At 33.4% G+C, this 17,509-nt stretch overlaps 1 protein-coding gene across 1 annotated transcript in view; it reads left to right on the top strand.

The window, feature by feature from the left end:
* The first annotated feature begins 2,916 nt into the window (after positions 1-2,916).
* LOC126838522 (receptor-type guanylate cyclase Gyc76C-like) overlaps positions 2,917-17,509 on the top strand; it is a 41,346-nt gene continuing 26,753 nt past the window's right edge. The window contains exons 1-2 of the mRNA XM_050573017.1: positions 2,917-3,569; positions 3,906-4,022. The gene's annotated coding sequence lies outside the window, so the exon portion shown is untranslated. The remainder of the gene's footprint in view (positions 3,570-3,905; positions 4,023-17,509) is intronic.

The following is a 17,509-nucleotide window of genomic DNA, read 5'->3' as shown; positions in this document are numbered from 1 at the left end:
CATTCTCTTGAAATTCAGTCAATTTATTTGAATTCGCTTGGAAATTTTGATAGTATAAGAGTGTAATTTTTCTCTTTCGTTTTCTATGCGAGGCTGAAAAGGTATAGTTTTTATTTTCATATATAAATGCGCCATGCAAAGAATAAATACTACATATGTAAATGATCTTCTATACTGTTACTTTTGACATACTGTCATTGTATGTATTGAAAATCAAATTTTACAAGGCAAGTATGGATGGGCGGAACCTCCCTTGTGGTCACAATTTTTCTGAAAATTGCTGGGGTTAGACCACTGACCTCAAACTCCTGATAGACCATAAGATTTAAACGATAACCGACTGCTTTATCACAGATAATATTATAATTTCTTATTATCTACAATCTGTGATATTGTGATGCTTGAATCTGTGGTCACACTGATTTCATTTCCAGTCGTGTGACGTCATAGTTTTTGTTTGCCATGGGCAACCTTAAATCGTGGTTTCAATCCAGGGGATGGCTACAGTAGTTTTAATGTGTGGCAAACTGTAGGACTAAAGTCGGACTGCCTAGTTGGAAGAACAAAAATACATTTCAATATATCGTGGTGATAAGATATCAATGGTAATGGTAAAAAACAAAAAAAATTTAAGATAAGGAGTAAAACTTTTTTTATCATAACGAGTATAGAGTACCAATCGCTTAACAATGTGGACTTTGTTTTTCTTTTGTGTGGCCATACTGGTTTTAGTCCTACTATTTACTTCATCTCTTTGAATATTATTACCCAATGGGTCAACCATTATGAACGCATTCCACGTAGGTCTAGTAAGTAGTACTGTTGGTAAGGCTATTGAGTATATGGTCATTGGTCACCACGTTGATTGACGGTCAAGCTGTAGTGATCTACAGACTTTCGGTAAAAACTAATTTGCCAATTATTAACAGTACAAGTAGTCGTTGTCGAATACGTTTCTATTAGTGCAACGCACCGAGTATAGTACACGGTCTCTGTGGAGGTTATTCGTTATTGTTATTGTTATTTGGCTACTGTCGGCCAGAATCGATGGTGTTGTTTTCGTATACTAGAAAATTGAACTTCGTTAGCATGCGGTATAGAGCTGCGTGGCAACACACTAATTTAAAATAAAAAAACTACAGCGACTACGCATTTCTTTTGTCCAATTCCGCTCAATTAAAATTTAAAAAAACAGGCGGAATATTAGACTCGGCGACGTAACCGATATCGACCGTTTTGTTAGTTCTTCATACCATTATTATTATTATTATTCTTTTTTCCGCATTGACAATAATATTTGACATTGAAACCGAGAAAATATCTATTATACCCACAATAATATTATTTTTTTATTGTTAAGCGTTACAGCGCCTAGAGTCAACCGTGGAGAGAGTGTAATGGACACACTAAAAATAGCTCTAACGTTTTCGATTTCCTCAAACAAACATTAAACATAAATTAAAAATGTATTTAGATTAATTATACGTTAATGTAAAACGGACGACGGTAGTCTTGGTTATTTTTGGCACTTGTTCTCTTGTTGGATAATATTATTTTTGTTTTCAACACCGCACAATATAATATTCTGAATGGCGTAATCAGAATCAACACAACACAATTAAATCCCTGACGTGAACTTGAAAAAAAAAGTAAAACACACTCTGAACCGACTTACACAATTGTTTGATGATTTAACGACAAATTATTGTACTTCACTCGCTGACTTGGCAAAGACATTGTTTACACGGAACGCTCATAAATAGTTGATGACTAGAAGAGGGCTAATTGCTAAATCTGAGATCACCTCTCTTCTGTCATAGTACATATGTTGCGCATGTTTTTATTCTTTTAAGAGATGAAAAAGTAATTTAAACAGAACAACATCTGAATAACATTCGAAGCGAGTAATAAAACTTAAACCTTAGAGTTATCAATAAAAACCGTCGACTTACTATAAATGTACAATGGTATTGTTTTTTAACACTCTACGCCAATCATAAACAAAATAGGGAACTTAAAGAAATAGTAACAAGCCAAATATACGTATATGGCCCCCCAAATTAAAAATATAATTATTTTTACTAAGTATCAAAAACGTGATAGGGCTTCTACACATTGAAATAAATCTCCTGTGATTACTAATAGGTAATACAGTTTTTTTTAAATTAAATCAACTTATGATCTAAATGTGTGTTTTTACTAATCATAAGTACTATCCATTTTTTGTAATACTGTAAGAGCCAATAGGTGTACTAGACACGAAAACAATTTTTTTTTAACCAACCAAAGGTAAATTTTAAATTATTAAGATTCTTAGTACGATAACGCTTAAGGGAGAGTGTGAGGGAGAAGCCAAAATTGTTGGCCCCCAATAGAAATACTCTGGCTGTGTGCCTGAATATATGTATGAATGGGCATTTGTTAAAAGGGGGACCTATGTTATACATTTGACAAAAATAGTTTTATGGTAAATAATTTTAGTTTTCCATTTTTTACACCAACTTAGCGGTGTCAAATTTTGGAAAATCCTGTCAGCGGTTCCGGCCAGGAACATAAATTATGTTATTTTACATATTTTTATATAGATTATAATCAGATGTGTGTTATAGCCAATAATAATAATAATTAATAACGACGAGAGAGAGAGAAATTTTTCACGTCCTCCGGTCATCGCCGACCAATATCCTGACCGGCAGATGGCGCCCCTAACCCAACACAACGGCGCGCGCCGCCCCGTTATCAAGAACTGGATGCCTCGGCGGCGGCGGCGGCGGCAATCGAGGCCACCGTTCTATTAATAGTAATCATATATTACTCTCAGGAAATGCCGTCTGTGTGTGTAACGTGTGCGTGTGTGTGTGTGTGTATCAACAACTTGTTGCTGCTCGCCGTCGCTCGTTGGTCCGCGCCGTCATAGTCGTCGTCGCCGTCGTCGTCGTCCGCCAGTCGCCGCCGCCGCATAGTAGTCGTTCTGCTGTATGTGCGCCGCGCTCGTCCGTTATAATTAATATTATACAAAAAAATAATAATATATATATATATTTAAAATAATACTACCTACCGCACGTTTATTATTATTATCGCCTATTGTATTTTTTTTTTCAACGCACTACCGTATACGGTTTTTGTTTTTCAAAAAAAATTTTACAAATATATTATAGTGTTGTACGCGAAAACGGGTCGGAAAACAACATTTAGATGATGGAAAAAGAATAATAATTACCTCCTCTTGTCGGGTGTACTCTTATAAACATTTTTCCCGCCACCCAGACCTCGTTGTTGGACGATCCACCTCTCTCGTCGACTATATAATAATATAGCTGCTGCTGCTGCTGTTGTTTATGCATCGCTTCGATATATTATTATTATTATGATAACGACCACCAGTTTTACACCGAATCCAATATGATAACACACACCGAATAATATTTATATATATTATAATAGTAATAATAATACATTACAATACAAAAACAAAATAATGTGTGTGTGACTACAACGGCCGCCGTTGCCGCCCGTAAACGCGCGCGCGTTATCACCAGACCGCCGCGGCCTCCGCCTGAACCTCAGTAAGTAAAAACCACAATAATTTGTCGGACACACGTCGATCGGTCGTTGTTAATCGTTTGTTTTTTTAAATTCTCCATCGACTAAATTTCGAAAAATAATATATTACAAAAATTGTCGAACAAAAAAATTTTTTTTTTTGGGCGCCACAATTTGTACTAGTACGTTTTTCGAGCTATCGTTTTTTATTATATTTCTAAAACCGTGTTCAGAGTACTTACACTTATACCCGGGAAATATTATATCATTATGATCGACGGTGTTGTTGTTGTTGTCGTACTTAATCTATGGTTCGCTAATGATTAAATTTAAACTAAAAAAATCAAATGAAATTATAGTGTTGGCCGTTTGTCGCGGTTGTCTACGCTTAGTCTAAATCGCCGCCGTCTAAGACTGTAGCCTGTTGCCGATGATGAAGTCAGACGTCCAGACTAGGATACGCTTCGTTGACCAGGGTAAGTTTTTTATTACCTCCTATTATCAACACTTGTGTAATCAGACCACGGTTATTATACGCCGTTTGTACTATAATCGTTTACGCTTAAGATGCACATCAATAGTTAGTCTAAATAAATACTTAAAAATTAAAAAACCGACGGTCGGTCTGTCTGTTTGTGATTTTTAGAAATATTTGTCACCATTATTACACTACTACTGTTATTATTATAATATGTAAGTAAAAAATAAACACTCTATCCGACCCACCTGTTCGAGAAAAACTGGTTTCTCACCGACCATATTCCCATCTTTCTATGTTATTATTATTGTATGAAATCAAAATATTATAAACCTCGCGTGTGTTGTGACATTTCTATTGTCTGAACATAAAGATTACGATGAGATGAGATGAGATGAGATGACATAGATATAATAAAATGTACGCCTAATAACATATTTTACACGTATGACGTACACTGTACACGTGCGCGATTATAGATCTTAAAAAAAATAATCGCTGGCAAGAAGCCCGTAAGACTGTTTTGTTTTGTTTTTTTTACCATATTTATTATTGTTGTTAATACTGCTTGTCTGGACCAAATTTTGCTCGGTAAACTTGTAGTACATACCTACTTATAATATGTGCATGTACTATATCAAGTATACCATCATAATCTTGTTCTGGACGGCCCGTACAATATTGTTATTATAATATACTTGATACATATGTACAATAATTATTATCTAGTTTTTAGTTGTGTAAGTGTGTGTGTGTGTGTACAATATTATTATGCGCTCGAGGGTACAACGTCCGTCGGTTTTGTTTTGATTCGAAGAAAATAAAAGATAATGTATAAGAATTCAAATGCCGGCAATGCGAAAACACATTACGACCGCATGATAATATTGCTTAGATACATTATTTTCACCTTTATGTAAGAAGCCATCGCCCATCCCTAATACCAGAAGCCCCTCCTTATAAGTACACTATAGCAGACCGGTTCAGCGGTACCCTTATGGTCGGCCCGTATGGCCCGATAAGTTTTAATTACTTGCATACTTTTTAAATAAATCTACATATTTTGAACCAAACAAAAATCTACTGGCAAGTTGGTACCGTTATCCTGTTTATCATTTAACATAACCGAACAATGCTAGTCTGATGCCAATAAATTGTCATCTGATCAGCCCAGCTGTCGTTCTTAGGGTTTTTACAGAAAACAGTTTTACAACGATTTTGGGTGTTAACTCCTTGCGGAGTACTGTTTGTTCTCTAATCTATACACATATTATTGATATGAATCATAATATATAAAATATATATATATCCAATGAATACTGCAAGCGCGCTTATTGTTTTCTCGGTCGAACGAGGTCAAACGGATTTGTAAAATGTGCGTGTACAAAACGTTGTTTCATCATGCAATTTCATAATTATTATTTCTTAAAAAAAAAAAAATACTATATAAACAATATAAAATATGTATATATATATATATATATATATATATATATATATATATATATGTATATATATATATATTTTTTTTTTTTTTCACTTGGGATTTAAACGAAGACATACTAGTTAGTTAACGCGCTGCGGTTGTGTCAGACACCGCACAATGTGCCTTGGCGCGGCCCAACGTTATCACGTGGTCCGTGTAATAAATTATATTTTTATTGTTATTAAAATAATAATTAGGTACCGTAATATATAATAATTTATATCGGTACGCGTTTTTTTTTTTACCGGCTAAAGAGAAATTTACTTTAAGAAAAAAAACACACACACACACACACACACTGTTATCTCGGTCAAACAATGCGTCATAACACATATTGTGTTTGGAGGGTCTAAATAATAAACAAAAAAATGTTTGAAAAAAATAAAAACAAACTCAACGCGATACTATAATAACTTGGGCACATTTTTTTTCTTGACAAAAAATATAATATACACCTTGTACCTACACCATAAAACTATCATATGGCAGAATAGTGCTACCACCTACCTCTCATTGTCTCTTCGACTCCGGGTTAGGTTCATAAAGCATAAAAACGTCTAGATTTTAAAAAATACTTATTAACGTTTCCAAAATATATAGATATTTTATTATTATTTTTACTACTATGTTAACACAGTTGTCTGCGAGTTATATTATTTTATTGTTGGGTTAGACGTGTGTGTGTGTACTGATTACGATGCGTAGACATTTCACATTTTTCTATGTTATTATTATTGCCTTAGCACAGGGTCAGCCAAAGGGCATCGGCCGAACGGGTTTTGGTACAGAGTTCGATGCGAAAATCCACTTAAGCGCTTCTGTTGGCATACGACGGTAACGTGTACTACTAATATTATGTTACTCTTTTACGTTTGATTAATATTTTTAAAAAAAAACATAAAAGTTAAATAGTATTTTGAGTCTTTACCGTAAGGCAGTTGTGTGTATCCCTTAACCAATGTCTCTCTTATTTAAAATGTCTTAAAACGTTGCCCGTTGGTCTTGAAAAGATTTAGAAAAAACAAAAAAAAAACCTGCTTTATATCCATCTAACATTGAATGTAATACCTTAAATTATATAAGATTAACATGCCACGAGTACCTAATTATGTTGGAATATTGTAACTCGAGAATAGATATTGTCGAAACGGCCATGTTTTCACAATAATTATATTTTGTTCCTAATGACTGTAATAATTGGTCTTAATTCCTGTCTGCTTAAACATTCGTTGCAATCAATGTGAAATTTCTCGATAAAGGTACTTCTTACTAATTGAGTCTATTAAGTATATTTACTTTTTAGTCTTAATAGTATTCACTTGAGAATACATTTTGGCCAGATAAAATTATTATTCAAGACTATTTTTGCTTTTTCATTTTTTTAACGATATGAATTTTGATATCTCGTAAATATTGTGAAGAATTCAAATGCCACTTTTCAAAACTTAAATCTTGAGTATTATTAGATAGATACTGTTAGAAGTAGAAACATACAAAAACCGTATCTGTATGCTTTATAAAAGTTGTAATAAAAAAACAAAAAATTGAAATATCAAAATAGTTACCTCTTTTCTGTGTTAATTAATGAGTTCAACAAATTTCGCCCTAATGTCAAGATTTAGTGAAAAATTGCCTATACTGTGCGCCTAATTAATGTATTATCAGGACTATCAAACCATTATTTAGGTACTTTAACAAACAGCCGTACAAAAAAAAACGAATGGTAATAAAAAACAAACTATATTCGAACACATCCAGTATTATGTTTTTACACCAATGACCGGTATAATATTAAATAATGTATTTTATAATGTTTGATGTTATCATCATCGTTAGGTATATTAATGATTAATGATTATAATGATCTATTAAACAAGTGGCGTGCGTGTATATGTATACGTGTAATAGCTTTTTTTTTATTATTTCAAGAGCCAATTGAAATTGCATATTATTTATTCACAACGAATGTGCAACGACGGTGGTAATGACGGTTAATGAATCTGGCGTTGTCGGAGGTATTGAAATTGTCTCTAGTTTGTTCTAAATGATTATAATATATTAAATGCGACCATGTCGTAGCACTTATTTGGATTAAAAAAAGACAAAATAGTAGTCAATTAAATGTCGTTTTTTATGTGCGCGCGCGCGCGTGTGTGTGTTGAATACCGGACGACGAGCAGCAAAGAAGACCTTTACAATATATTATGAATTATTATTATTACATTATTATGTTTAAGACGACGACGACGACATATTTTAATCGGAGTAGCTAGTGAGGTCGTTGACGTTGCGTAAGGCCTATATTATGATGCTTTTGGAAGGGATGTATACGTAGTGTTCGCATTGTAGTCGACCTGACGGACTCTGAACAGTAATAATATATTTGATTTTATTTAATCACATCTACTACATGACCGTGATAGTAAGACGGACTTGACTTTGCCAGACCCTTTATTCGACATTCCGGTGGATTGCAACAAATTATTTCTACTATTGCTCGACTGAGACTGCTGAGAAGTTTCATAGAAAACACAACATTGAACATACTAGCAATGGAAAAACAAATCCGGTTTTCGTAGTTTGAACTTCAAAAACCGAAAAATATGATCTTAATCCGTTTTACGGGTATGTTCGTAATGACTTTTAATAAAATAGCTATTTTGGTTTTTTACAAACCGCTAAAATTGTTGAGTAATCAGTATTTTAAGATATGGGAAAAAAATATTTTTTTAAATTGAATTTCTATTTCCTATAATTAAGTTTAACGATATTTTACAAACCTCTATACCTTACATGATATTATATTTTGTTATTTTCTTTATATGGTGGAGCTTCGACTTAGTAATGTTTGTAAGTAATGACAATTAGTAGTTAGACCGGATTGTCGAAAATGTATATTAAGTCGCCAAACGTAAGTCTCGCATCATTAAGATCATAATTGCATTTACTCAATTATCCAAACTCGACATTCCTCGTCAAGTATGCCTTTGGTAGCATGTTGTCGGGGCGGTCAAAAAATTATGCAAGTTACACTGTGAGAATGTTGGACCTTTTTTTTTTATAAAAAAAAATAATTTTATTGCAAGGAATTTAGAGTCTACTGTTGCTGTGTAAAAAGTTCCCAGAATAATCAAATCGAATTTAGATGAGAATGAGCTGTACCCCAAAAGAACCGTACTGTGTGTATTGTCAGACCATATTAGAATAAATGCCTCAGTTCTAATGTCTTGAGTTTGTCAACGTATTATTTGTATGCTTCTTTTCATTTTACAATTAATTAAATATATAATATACGTTAAAAGTATGGCTGTTATCAAACTGCCCCTAAAAGTTATGGACATTTTTATAAAATGCTTGTAACAACTAACTAATTTGCAATGTTTTACAATATTCACATTTACCCCTTTCATTACAAACAGTATTTGTTTTTGTAGCCGCTGTCCGTTTATCATCAAAAATACAGCGTAGGTGTCGATACTGATAATTCTGATCAAAGCTGGGTTTGATGGAAAACATATGTGTTTAAAGTACAAAAATAACACTTTGACAATACACCAATATACTTTCTACCATAGTAAAGTAGACAAAGAACTCGAATCTCTTTGCAGAATTGAAATTGGAACATCCTATGTGGTCGACATTTTTGTCTGGCTTTTTTTAGTCTAAAATAAACCAAAATGACTTGGACACCGCTTTTTTCTTAAATATAGCCTATACGAAACAGACTGCGCGTACAATTCTCTTAACCGGGTTTCATAATGATGGTATATTAATGCCCGATTAACTTGTCGTTATCTATTGGTAATTTATTTACCACCTTAATAAATTAACTTTTGTTAAATTAACGTGTGTTGCTCAATCGTTGTTTTATATTCAGGTTATTACCAGTGTACTGGTTATCGAATAAATGGTATCAGCAGTAGAAGTTAACATCGTTATCTTATAGGGTCTAATCAATGATAAACTGATAACGCACATTTCCATTATCACCACTTCAACGCCAAAACATTGATAACAAAATTGTAACTATACATACGTTTTTACACGGCGATAAACACACCTGTAAAATTGTAACTCGTGATAAAGTAGGTATATTTTTAACAACATGATAAATATTTAATGCTACCCGGCGGCATTAGAGATGAATTATTTTTTACTAGTGCATTTATTAGCAATCTTATTTCGAACTTGAACTAAAAATCCAGATCTTAATCTGAAACTACCGAATGAATGCGGTGGCGGCGGCGTTGGCGTTTCGGCGCGTGTGGTCTTCCGCGGTTTTTGCACACGGTGTGGAGGAGAAGGAGGTGGAGGTAATGGCGGTAGACGTGGAGACAGAGAAGGAGGAGGAGGCGGCGGCGGTAAAATAGAACCACCCGGAACCTGTTGTACAAGTGCCGCCGCCGCCGTCGTCCCAAGGTGCCCCGGTGTCTGCGCCGGCACCGGGCGCGCCCATCATGACTCCGTCAACGTCCGCCCGTGCGAATAGTACACAAAAAAAAAATATATATATATATATATATATATAAAATAAGGCCCTCCTCGCAGCACAAAGATAACTCAAATAAGAAACTGTAATCGCCTTGTAATACCGTGTAAAATACATTATATTATAAGCTAAATACTATACTATAGTAATAACAATAATTATTATTACCGTAGCCGCGGGTGATTGCGTATACCTAGAGGTATACCTACCTACCTACTACCTTAATATACTACACGTGTCGGGGTCACCGAAATTATTTTTTTAATGTAGTATATAACATAACATAACATAAACGGTCAAATCGGTTTTCTAATACGAGCCGTCGTCGTACGTTTTAACGTTTGTTAATAATATATTCCAGTTTCCACCGGTGAATAGGTGTGGACCACCGATTGTACATTTCTATGTATGTATGTAACTCGAAGAATCGGGTCCTATGTGTATTTGCGACAAGATAATGGTCTTAAAGCATCAGCTTATGAATGACCCCCGTCTAAGGTCACGACTCACGAGGCTCTCTCTCTGCTCGTGCTGGGCGCGCTCATAAACGACACATTGCCATATTATTATCAAAATGAGTAATCCAAAAGTTAAAATATCCTCGGTGATGATCTATCGTTGAACATGGAAATACCGTTATAATAGATTGTAGGTACTTACCGCCTGTCGTCGGCGGTGGCTTTTTTACATAATATTTACATCAAATAATATATAGTACCATCAATAAGGTTTAAAATATTTTTTTATTTGATTTTCCATTCGAGTGTGTATGTGTGTGTGTGTCTCGGGCCCAGGGTAATAATTCATTGGCACGGTTTCCGACTTGCTCACATCAATAATGCCCCGCAATCGTTTCGTTTATATGGTATGTCATTACTGTAATTTTTATAACGTGTATACGCGTGTAGTGACAACACCTAATATATATATATTTTTTTTTTTTTTTGATGATTAACAACGTGTATGTACTCACAACACTCTTCCGCTCTCGTTTTCGGTTGCAGTATTATTGCCAATAAACGCAAGTATTATATTAAGATCAACTGTTTGTCAGTATGTGGATGTTGTGCAGATAACTCACTCTAAGACTTCTAGGAGCGCGAAAAAACCTAATCGTGCGACTAAGTTATGAGTGAAAAAGAAATGCAAGGTTCCACTGTTTAAATTTAAAGTATTCTCACTTAGACCTTTTTACAAACAATTTGTCATATGAGTCGTTTATTGTAAAAGTGAATTATCTCCTTGTAATTTTTTTAATGAAAGATATGAATCCATTAAACAAAAATATGTATATTTTAGAAATTTGGAGTTACACCACTTTTACACAATAAACGACACATGTTACACGAGTCTGTGAAAATTAGAACATATTCGTGTATTTTGTTTTGTATAAGTTCACATGTGAGAGTTTTTAATTTAAAAATTTGATTTTGTTAATGGTAATGCGTTTACCCCGCCACAAGCTATGCTTTTTGGGATATATTAATCACATTTTTAGCTTCTTTTTTATTCTATTGTACCTATATGGATATTGATCTTTAATAAAAAAATCATTGACACTACTGCGGTCACGCTATTATCATCATCATTATTATTATTGTTGTTTTTTGTTTTCAATACAAAATCTAGTGTGAAAAGTCAAAAACTGTTTAAGTACATTATAATAGTATATATTTTGTTGTTGTTGTATCCGTCATGTCGTATCATCACACCGATCGAACACAAACAAGTATTGCGTTATAAAAAACTTATATTTTAATTAAATTTTTTTTCTTTTTACGCGTTGCAGTGTTTTTGCATGCGAACCCGATGAGTGTCTGTTGACAATATTATTACGTTGTGTGTATGAGAGACAAAAATAAAAAAACCTGCCGCTGCTGTAAGTGCCCAAGCAAGCAGTACACCACACCCAACTGAGGCCAAGTGTTGACTGCGATTATGATGTACAGTAATATAGTATACTTATATAATATTGTAAATAGGAACCAAATACCGCTTCGCAATGATTTCCATATACTATAACCTAACCTGAGGGCATGTGAATTTTTTATCTTCCAATATTATGATTGTGTCTTCTTCTTCTGTACACGCACAACTTGTTTCCAGAGTAAATATTTATAAATGTTTTGTTTTTGTTAGCGCAGAGGTTCTTCGATTCTGTTTCGAGTCGATTAAAAAGCCAACAGCCGGCACGAAAATAATTAAATTCACATTGAATGATATTTTTCGAAGCACAAAAAACATGTCTCCTTAAGCGCAATTGGGGCGTGGTGCTAATATCTAGTTAATAGCTTAGAAAAATACTTGTACAATAACATCATTAACCCTGTATAGAGCGGTGTTTTTTTAAGTCTTTATACCAATAAGTTTTGTACAAAATGATTTTCGGTTTTATGTCCGTAGTTGTTTGATAAATTATAGCCATTAAAGATTTAATTGAATTCCAAATCGTAAGTCGACGTTTTAATTGTATACTCGTACTCTTAAAAATTAACTCCATCATTTTTTCTTTCACTTCAACAACTCAGATAATCTTGACAAGATAATCTTCCTCTCGGCTACTATCTTTGTGTTACGACTCTTGTGAATTAAACACATTCATAGTAGTTATAAGTATTATCTTTTCAGATCTAAAGCAGTTGCCAACAGTCAATTAGAAAATGTATTGGATTTGACTATTACCCAACACAACAAGGGCTTTAACACTTTTACGGTATAGTTATTTTGTTGTAATACAAAATGTCTCCATTATTTTTACCTAATTTGTTTCTGTTGTTGATATTTGAGACCACGCTTATGCCATTTTGTCTTCCGTCCATCAGCATCTTGTCATATTTTCCTTACAACATGTCTGGCTTTGCAGCCGTTCTAAAGACTTGCCCTTATTTTAATTGCTACGGGTTTATATGCTCCGTTTGAAGCAAATACTATTCTGCTGTCGTTTATAATATTGTTTTGGCGGTTACTTAATTTTTTAACCCCTCGATATTTTTCGGATAGGCCCACTATATTTCAAGGACGCTCGTCTCTTAAGTATCATCATAAACAAAGAAATTGCATAATATTTTTACGGAATATGCATAAAATTGAATTATTTATGTGCGGTGATTAAGATTTAGTCGCAGTAAATAAAATAATATTATGAAGTAAGCGAATAGGTCAGCTACAGTGTGATCACAATGACGAAATTACATTTCTCTGGTACATATTTTTAGTTTGTTTCACTACTGCGCACCTTGTCACCTTGTGATACAAAACACAAGACTTAACAGTTATGTTATAAAACATTATCCTAAGAAATCCGAATTTATCTATTAGTCTGTATAAATAAGGATTATACGGTGCAGTGCGTTTATCAACCTATTTAGAAAAAGTATTTTTTATAATTTAAAATGGTCACACTCTGTCGCTCGCCTTCTGATTACAGGGCAATTATATGATGTTACAGCTCTATATATGTTTACTTTATATGAGCTATACAGATAAATCTTGTGAATTTTGTGAAAAAATGTCAAAAAAAAGCGTTAGTCCTCCTCTTCAAGTTATATCGTCACGAATAAAGTCGGTCAAATAATAATCCGTTTTCTCGATATCGCTGATAAGCTAATATTTTTTACGACTTTAAATTATAATTGTTAATTTCCTTGAAGACTCTACTGTGTATGAAGTTCGATTCGTCAAACCTTAAAAAAAACTATATCATAAGAACAATTATTTAAATTTTGGCGATGAAGTGGCAATTTTGCAATTTTGTTTTCTGTTTGTTATATTAAAAGATGTGTGGCAATCATAAAGTGATGCCGAAAATGTCAATCGCACAGTCCGCAACAATACGACCTGTGTGCCAATACACTAATATTATGTACAAATACTAAACATAATTACCGAATATTTCGTTTGTTTAATATCAATATAATATCGTGTATATATGTACATTCGATTGTTTAGACTATGGAAATACTAAGTACACTAAACACAGCGCCACTGTGTAACAAGTGAATTAGTAGTAGCTCATCAAATCGAATTATGCATATTGTAGTATTTAAATATATTTATTTGATACACTCCTCTGCACACACTGTGTAGACATATTACAATTTTACACGCATTGAAAACTTTCAACAAATGCTGTTCCTGTTTATCTTTCTTATAAAACTCGCCATCTTTGTGATAATTTAATATATTATATATGTATCTACAGACTACTGTCGAAAAGACAATGTTATAGCTGATATGGTTTCCATTTCTTTTTGCGATTGATGCAATGATTAACTATGTACTGACCGCAATCGCTGCTTTTGGAGCTTCCAACGCCACGGTCCGGTAACATCAAACTGGATCAATATAATATGATCATATATATATATATATATATATATGGAAATCTGTCGTCTTCCTTGTCTGTAAACTATACAGCGAGATTCGTACACCCTGTATAACGAGTATTTTCGTTTTCACAAAACCTTGGCGACGCCTTCGCACACATTATGTAGGTCTTGTTACACCGAGCTCTCCCCACGTGTTTTGGTGTTTTTCCCCTCATTATTTTTCCAAAAGCAAACAATAAGCTGAACGCCATACTATAGTATAATATACATATAGTCTTTCTTATTAACTCTTCGACCGTCACTCCGGCCGTTAAGACGATCGATCCGACGAATTGTTTCCATTGGGTTTTTTTTTTTTTTTTGGGGTAAACACATGACCTAAACGCTAACGAGATGTGCGACCGCGACGTAGGTTAAACAGCCAAGGATAGTTTTTATGTACCCAAAGGTGGGAGGAATAAGGGTCGTGTGTTTAATAAAACGTCTTAATAATTTAGCCGGCAGACGATAAATTTTGTGTCACGACAAAACGGGGGAGGTAGGGTAATCGAATGAATTTGCGCTGACGTAGTTCAAAATCGTCTGGACTTTTTTTTTTTGGCATTTAAAGGGGTGTTATCAACTTAAATCGAAACTAAATATAATATATTCTAAATAATAAATGAAACTTACTATAGTTGACCATTAAAATTAACCCATTCGTTTGCCATGTTTCTCCTATTTCTCCTGTTGTTCTTTCGATTGAAGCCCTCCTTTTCCGGATCCTTTCTTCTTGTAAAGACGTTCGATTTCATTGAGTCCTTGGAACAGCGGCAATGAAACGACGGACTCTCTAGCTAAAGCCACTTGTTCTTTTCATTATATTCCTATACATTCCTTCTCATAAATTCTGATACTTAAAAACTGCCCTCACCATGTTTGGCTAACTAATATAGCTCAATGGCATCGGTTTATCATCCACGGTCTAATCAATTAGGTGGTAAGTGTATATATCCTCCTTTTCACGACTCCGGGTCGGTCATAACCTTTTACCTGCCTTTGCTTAACCGTTGACTCTTAACTCTTTACTACACTTTTTACTTGATTGCCCTTCCCTGACGTCTAAAAAGATCCTTCTATTTAAATTCCTAGTAGCCTATTGTTTTAAAAACCTGATCCTTTTGGTATCCTTAATTCCCACTACGGTCGAACGATCACTGCTATAACTGCTATAATGATTTTCTTCTGATTCATATGACTCTTTTATTTTTGTACATAAATTACATTACTATAATTTTCCACTTCTACATTCGCTTGTATCGACTAAGGCGTTATGTCTGTTTTGTATAACTATTATTCTACTTGTAAATTTCCATAATATAATATTATATAATTGTTGATCGGTCATATTTTTTATTAATAAAGGCTTTAAAAAAAAATAGTAGTAGTAGACAGCCTACGCCCTCGTGCTACAAACCAATACTAATAATGCATAACAACACCCAGCAATTATTATTAGGGCCGTTTATGTGTGTAAATTAACAGAATTATATATGTTAACAGCGACTGACACCTGTTGGTGGTTGAACACAAAGAAAAATCCATCGTGTTCACAAACCGATGATGCGTTTAACAATATAAATAAATATTTTTTTCGCCATTTTTAATTGATCCATTAATACAATTTTTCGTTTGTTTGTTGTCAAATTCCGCGCAGTTTTAATTTAATGTATAGTCACTATACACTACATAGTGCATCTGCAAATATTTGAACCAGGTAGTAGGTTAAAAAAAAAATACACACACATATATATATATATATATATATATATATATATATATATAGTCCCTCGCTTAATATATATTATATTTGTACCGCTGTTGTTCGTTTTGGCGTTTCACCTATTATTTATAGTAGTCCATTATGACTAATGACCGTGTGTGGCGTACTTAAAGGCACGTGTCTACAATTTTGTTTGATCATCCGATACCCGACACACCCAAATAAAACCGTTTGGTTATTATGCATTATTATTTTTTTACCATCAATCGTTCGGCTGCTCGGTACCTCTATACCCGCAGGTAACAAAAAATAAAAAATCGCGCGTGCACAATTGGTTTGTTTAATTGATTGATTTGTTGAAAAAAAATATTTCACATAAAAAAAAATGAATTGTCAAGAACCACTCTCGTCTCGCCTGTTTGGAAAACACAAATAATAATAATTAATAATAAAATAATATATCATAGCTAATTGTAATGCTATTATTATTGTCATGTAGGTATAACAATTGAACCTGCGATAATAATATTCATATATAAACAATAATAATGTATATATGTATATATATCGTAGTGCCACCGACCTAAATGAAGTAGTTCAAAAGTTCCATTGGCCGTATACCGACTGTCCTGTATATTGTGTCACGACGTTATCAGCTGTGAGTATAAAGACAATGAGCTGTTAATACCATAATCTCATTCAAGAATGTAAACTCTGTGTATAATTGTGTTTTGACAATTGCGTTGACACTCTTAACTTATATTATACATATATTTACCTATATAACAGTACTGTATACCTACCTATAGTATATAAAATAAATATGTAACTAGGCGCTAGAAAAAAACTAAAACCGCACATAATTAACGTCTAAATGTTGATGGCAGACAATGTCGTGTTATGTAGACCCTCGTGTTTGTGTGTAATTCCCCCCATCTGAATAATATTATTATTTCGCCCATTGAAATTGCAACAAATTATAAAGGAATTAAATCAAAATATAAGTATTAACCCGGACATTTTGTTTAGCTCCCCTTCAAACGTTTAATTGATGAAGACGACCATTCCATAAAAATCTGTTAAGAGTAATTTGATGTTTTACCAAAAATAGTTACTAAGCCCAATATTACAACTGAAATTCCTTATAACTAATTTGTAATATTACCTTGATGCATAACTTTAAAAATATCTATTATTTTTTATCATAAAACCAATATTCACATTGATTATTATGTGGATAGGTTGTAATGTATAAAGTAATATAATACATATTGTAATACAGTAATTGTTTAAGTATAATAGTAAATATATGAAAATAAAAGTAATGGTTTTCAACCCAATTTTTATTCCACTTATAATTACATTATATTTTTAGTCTTTTGTGCGATAAAAATATGTTCTGGTTGATATTTTCATGGAC

The sequence above is a fragment of the Adelges cooleyi genome, unplaced genomic scaffold, assembly GCF_023614345.1.
Source record: "Adelges cooleyi isolate 19-005CV unplaced genomic scaffold, UGA_ACOO_1.1 ACOO_flye_CR_arks_rails_tigmint_CR_PRNA_30, whole genome shotgun sequence".
NCBI lineage: Eukaryota > Metazoa > Arthropoda > Insecta > Hemiptera > Adelgidae > Adelges > Adelges cooleyi.
Note: the sequence above shows the minus strand (reverse complement) of the source record. Positions and strands in the feature narration are given on the sequence as shown.